The sequence below is a fragment of the Schistocerca nitens genome, chromosome 10 (assembly GCF_023898315.1).
Source record: "Schistocerca nitens isolate TAMUIC-IGC-003100 chromosome 10, iqSchNite1.1, whole genome shotgun sequence".
NCBI lineage: Eukaryota > Metazoa > Arthropoda > Insecta > Orthoptera > Acrididae > Schistocerca > Schistocerca nitens.
The window spans coordinates 219,760,509-219,766,483 of NC_064623.1; the positions used below are offsets into that span (position 1 = coordinate 219,760,509).

General features: G+C 44.1%; 1 non-coding gene across 1 annotated transcript; it reads right to left on the reverse strand.

Moving 5' to 3' along the window:
- Nucleotides 1–853: 853 nt before the first annotated feature.
- On the reverse strand, nucleotides 854–925 carry Trnae-cuc (transfer RNA glutamic acid (anticodon CUC)). Its single transcript has one exon. It is a non-coding gene; the product is annotated as a tRNA-Glu (tRNA).
- Nucleotides 926–5,975: the final 5,050 nt, after the last annotated feature.

Genomic DNA, 5,975 nt, shown 5'->3' on the forward strand with positions numbered 1-5,975 from the left:
CTGATTGTTTTTGCCACTTGTCTTCTGGTGTTGTGGAAGTGATCTAGATTTTCTGGGGATTTTTTACTGTTATACTTCAGAAAGGCTTTCTTTCTTTCTTCCAGCGCTTTTTCACATCCAGAGTCCCACCAGGGGTGTTTTGTGTTCTTTTTCAATGGGATCAGTTCTTTTGCCTTCTTTGTAATTTTTGTTCGAAATTTTTCCCAAGAGTCAGCTGGTTCCTTTTCCCACTCCTCCTTCAGATTGGTTTCTTTGATTGTTCGTGTGTCAAATTTCATCATGTGTGTTTTCTTCGGATAGAATTTTTTTGGGGTGAACTTTACTTTAATGTGTGTTAAGTAGTGGTCTGAGTCAATGTTCGCCCCTCTGCGGACTTGGACATCATGGATCTCTTTCTGTACGAAATAGGAGATGGCAATGTGGTCAATCTGATATTCGCCGATCTCTTGTCTGGGGGACCTCCAGGTCTTTTGTTTTCTAGGTTTTTTTCTCAAAGATGTAGACATTATTTTTAGATTATTTTGTTGGCATAGTTCAATAAATCTCAGTCCGTTTCTGTTGGTGAATCTGTGTGCTGGATATTTTCCTACAGTTTTTTGGTGTTCTTTCTCTCTGCCAATTTGTGCATTGAAATCTCCCATTAAGAAAATCTGTAATGCAGCGGTGGCTATCCCTTCTTGTCTTGGCGACATACGATCTGTAGCGACTGTCTCAAATAAGCAACACGTCTTTGTATTTATCTTTCTAAAGCTTTATGCCGAGTTCATTCGAGGTAGTGACTGCACATTACGAAGATACGTATTAATAAGGAATACTTGATAAATTTTCTACGGCTACTTGTGAAGTAAAATTTTTCCGGTACCGGGAATCGAACCCGAGCCTCCTGGGTGAGAGCCAGGTATCCTAGCCACTAGACCATACCGGATACATGAAGTCCTCTAACCGTTTGTCGTTTCAAACTTTCACTACACAACAACAGTCATAATAGGTGTGCCGAGATGGGAAGTTACGAAGAATATGATCACTGTCTTGCAGCATCTCATCTTAGAGGATTTGCCGCCGAACTAATAAGGCCCTTTGGCGGCCCGCCAGCTGCGATAAAGTTACCAGCCCCACTCTCAGGCGGCCGTCCCAGGGTTACAACCGGATGGATCTTTCCTACAGATTTACTGCGGTGATCTGTTGCTCTTCAGTGGGAGCTATATAGCGTCTTTAGTTTCTTCTCATTTGTCGTGTCCTTTTCTTCAGCTATTCTTTCATCGTTTTTCATATCCCATCTCTACGGCGTAGTTTTGCTACCTCCAAATCCAACCGTTCCGAAAATTTCTATCTGAAAACTTTTCTCAGTTACGTTTATTTGTTTAATTACTTATTTTAGTTTTGAATACCAACGAACTCCAAATGTTTATTTTTATTTTTATAAAGCCATTGATTTCCTTTTGCATAAATAGTTCCAGCTGTGTGGCTGGGTACGTGATTTCCTGTCAGAAAGGTCGCAGTACATAGTAGTCGACGGAAAGTCATCGAATAAAACAGAAGTCATATCTGGTGTTCCCCAAGGGAGTGTTATAGTCCTTCTGCTGCTTTTGGTGCATCCAGACGATTTAGGAGACAATTTGAGCAGCACTCTTAGATTGTTTTACAGATGATGCTGTCATTTACCGCCTGGTAAAACCATCAGAAGATCAAAAACAATTGCAAAATGTCGTAGATACGATATCTCTGCGATACGAAAATTAGCAGTTGTCTCTGAATAACGAAAAGTCAGAGTTCACTCACATGAGTACTAAACAAAATCTGTTAAATTTCTGGTACACGAGAAGTCAACAAAGGTAAGGGCTGTGAATACAGCTAAATACCAAGCAATTACGATTATGAAGAGCTTGAACTGGAACGATCACATAGATAATGTTGTGGGAGAGGGCACATGCGGCCGCGCGTTGTCCTGGTGGAAAATGGCCTGCAGGAGGGCCGGTGCCTCGGGCTGTAAAACCTCCATTATGTATTGGTACCTATTCAGATTGCCCTCACGCCGCAGAAGGCGAGATCGCCTGTTATAGGCCTTTGTCCGCTCGTCGCTCTACAACACGGTGTGCCCGGCTGCGTTCACCATGGCGGCGTCCGTCGAACGCTTATGCCGGCGTCACTGAAGCGGGACTCGTCCGGGAAGAAATACATTTTGCCTCTCAGCGCGCGTGTATCGGCTTTCACGTGTCCATCGCAGTCTGTGCCGTTAGTGAGTTCTAGTCAATTGTAGCCGACGCAGTGGCATGTGTGCCACCAGTCGGGCTCGCAAAAGACGGTGTCGAACGGGCGATGTAGACATGTCCACAGCCGTCGCCGTGCTTCAACGTCGTGGCAACTCTGTGGACGATGCAGTTCTGTCCGTTTGTGCCAAATGGACAGGACGGTGTGACGATCTCGCGCTATGGTCACGTTGTGTCGTCCAGTTCCCTGTGTCGCTGTCGGTGCTATGTACGCCACTCTTCTCTCTACTGGCCCCACATAAGCCTCATTGTTGCAGCAGTGTGCCCTGTACGAGCCGCAGTGTCACAGAACGGCAGACTCGCTTCCCGAAGAGCAATCATTCTTCCCCGTTCGGACGTACTCACAAGTCGATGGTCAACCCTGTGATGTTGGCGAGGCTTAGTGGCGCTTTTGACAGTTTCCCACTTCGGAAAAATGGCGCCGCACCGGCAGAGCGTTGCGTAACACTGACATGTCCTCGACACGAAAGAGGACGCTGTTGAGCCTGTGTACATACCGTGTCTCTTCTATTTAAATCGCTTATTATGGTTTCGATGCTCTACTCGACCTTTTATCGTCGTGAGTTACAGACCATTGGTTCCGAATGTTTCGCTTTTTACAAACGGTAATGTATTTCTCTTTACAGAGATTTATGAAGTAATGGAAATATTGGGAAAAAAAAAACTTGACGAGCGCGGCAGTTAATGGTAATATTTTTATGTTCTTGCGTTGTCGGTAGGAAATTTGAGATGCTTCTTAAGGTAAACAGTGACTCAAAATACTCGTTACAGTTCACTGCTTCTATTTCAATGCACGTAATTTATATTGGAAGAAATTGCAACATATAATGCCTTTTTATGTTATTTTTGGTATCCATACAAATTAAATTAAAGTAACTGTAATGAAAATGACAGTGTGTTTGATCCGGGGGTGAGTAGGCGGAAGGGAGGCAGATGAAGAGAGAGAGAGAGAGAGAGGGCGGGGACTAGGTGGAATGGCATTTACTTAATATTTAATCACAGAAGAACTGGTGGAAGACATAAACAATCCTTTTAATAATTAAAAGAAAGATGGTAGCTGTGAGAATGTTTCACATTCTTACATTCAAAATAGTTTGGAGGACATTGCAGGCATCTTGAAATCTATAAAGCTATTGAGAAATGGGACCATAGTCGCACAAAGATCCAGGCAGCTAAATGCCTCGGGGAATGTGCCATCTAAACAGAACTACACAGAATCTTCAATTGTAGTGAAATTGTGTCTAACAGGGATATTATAGATACTGTAGAAGAAGAAATGAAAGACAGGTGGGCTCAATAAGTTGCGATTGGCGTACAAAATATGATGATTTCGAACTGGTAAAAACCAGATTCCTCTATTCTTACCTTCAATGGCAGAACGCTTCCAGACCATATGAAGCCAGATTTCGTTTATCGTAAACGTGATGTCCTACATTGTAAATCCATCACGCTATTTTAAATCCCAGCACTTTGGGCACATCGCTCTGGCATGCAGGGAGAGGGCACTTGCAGTGTGTGTGGTAACGCTGCCTGCAATTCATTGGTTCCTCTCTTCCAGAATATGTTAATGGTTTTGGAGCCCTATCTGGAGTACAGGTTGCAAGGCTGCAGTGTAGACTTTGGGGAAAGAAAGGTACAAGAGCTAAAAGCAAAAAATCGCATTTCGTAAGGCGAGGCAAAAAAGATCCCTGAAGCAATGCAACATCCCATATTTACTAATTCGTTTGTTTCAGACCTCAAGAATCTTATTCAGAAAGCCAAAGCCTCTACATAAAAATATGTTGATAGCGCTAGCACTAATAACTTTGTCTGAAACTGCAGTTGCAACGATGCTGTTATTTCGAAGCCAACAGTTGCGCGCAGAACATCAGAAAAGGCCACGATTGCTGACATTGTAGAGGTTCCAGCACGTCAACAGGTATATTGTGGTATATAGGACAGCACTTACGTTACCACCACCATGATATTCCTCCGAAATCTCCTCTGACAAACAGACATACCGGGATCTTCACCATCAGAAGAAGACAGGTCATAAACTGGCAGACTATGTAGATCTCATTCTGTCTGACAATTCTATTGATTCTGCAGTAGAGACAATGGAACACAAAGTCTGCTTGAGGCAACCATCTAGCCTTGCAACTAAGCCTGCACCCTCGCCACACCTCACCCTATCGGCAAGAGAGGGTAAAATGGCTTCCATACTACAGTGTAATGTCAGTGGGATCAGTAATTATGTGGTGGATCTGAAATTCCTAGCGCAGGACCATCTCTTTGCTAAAGGTGATCTGACTAGGGAAAAAGCCAAAGGAGAGATTGGTCTGTTTGCAAAATAACACACACTACTCTGCTGCTGTGTCTCTGGTTACTTGTCTGCAAGCAGTTGCAGTTGAAATTCATGTGGGTCTGAGGCAATTAGCTTCTATAACAACTTCCCCCAACATTTATTCCTGATGGGAGAATTTAATGCCCATAGCGTATTATGGGTTTCAAACCCTATTTTACCCAAAGGGACGAGTTTCAAGGAGCCTCATGATGTCTCAAGGGCTGTATGTCCTCAACAGTGGATCATCCTTGAACATAGACCTCTCTTTCTGCTCTTCAGCCCTTACAGATTCTGCTCAATGACAAATTACTGATAGACCTTCATTCATGTAAGCACATCAGACTGTGAGTCCATCTACCAGGTGGAGCAATCCTTGACAAGAAGCCGCCGAAAAGGATGACCTGTAGAGGAAATTGGATGCTGTTAAGCCAACTGGCTGTGTTTGGAGTCCGCAGCAGCGCCCAGGAATGGATTGATAGCATTACCCTTGGGATTCGCCTTGCTGTCGATTTATCCATCCCAAGATCGTCACGTCTTTTAGGAGGTGAACCGAACCGTGGTGGACTGTCGAACGTCACTCAGCGACCCAGATCAGGCATGGGACTCCACGACATTTTAAGTACCACCCGACAGCAGAAAACCTTACAGCGTTTTGTGTTGCGAGATGCAGAGCTCATCACATAATCAATGGGAAAAGGACGAGGTACTGGCAATAGTTTCTGGACTCTGTCAACAACTCCATTTCTTCAGTGGATGCATGGGAAACAATCAGTGAGAATTCTAATATATATAGTTGGTTACCTATAGTACCACTATTGAAGCATACATGTCTCCAAACAATGCCCATAGACATCGTTCAGGCAATGGAAGAGCATTTTGTGGTGATTGCTGTCACTGCAGGCTCTGGATTCAGCGTTCCACCTCTCCCATGCCACCATGTAGAGGGATGAGTTGAACTCCAGATCCAACTTTTATGAGTTGTACAACTGCCCTTTCTCCTTGTGGGAGCTTAAGTCGGCTCTGTATGAATCTTGTGGTACAGCACCTGGTCACAACCAAATTCAATACAACATGCTACGAAACTTGCAAAAAACGTCGAAGGAAATGCTCCTAGAATTTTTCAATTCAATATGGGAGCTGGTTACGAGAAACCGTGGACGAATGGCCAGCCTTCATCTGGTGCGGATATTAGAGACCTGTCAGCTTCTTATGTGCTGTCAGTGTTGATTCAGGATACGCCAATCGACTGCCAACAACCTAGGCCTCCTGGGGGTGGCTACCCAGCAGGCTTTCCTATGTAGGCACACTACATGGAGGCGCGATATTCTAACTGAACTCTACCAGTAGGGCTTTTGAGGATAAATGATTCGGTTCTTCTCATCAAA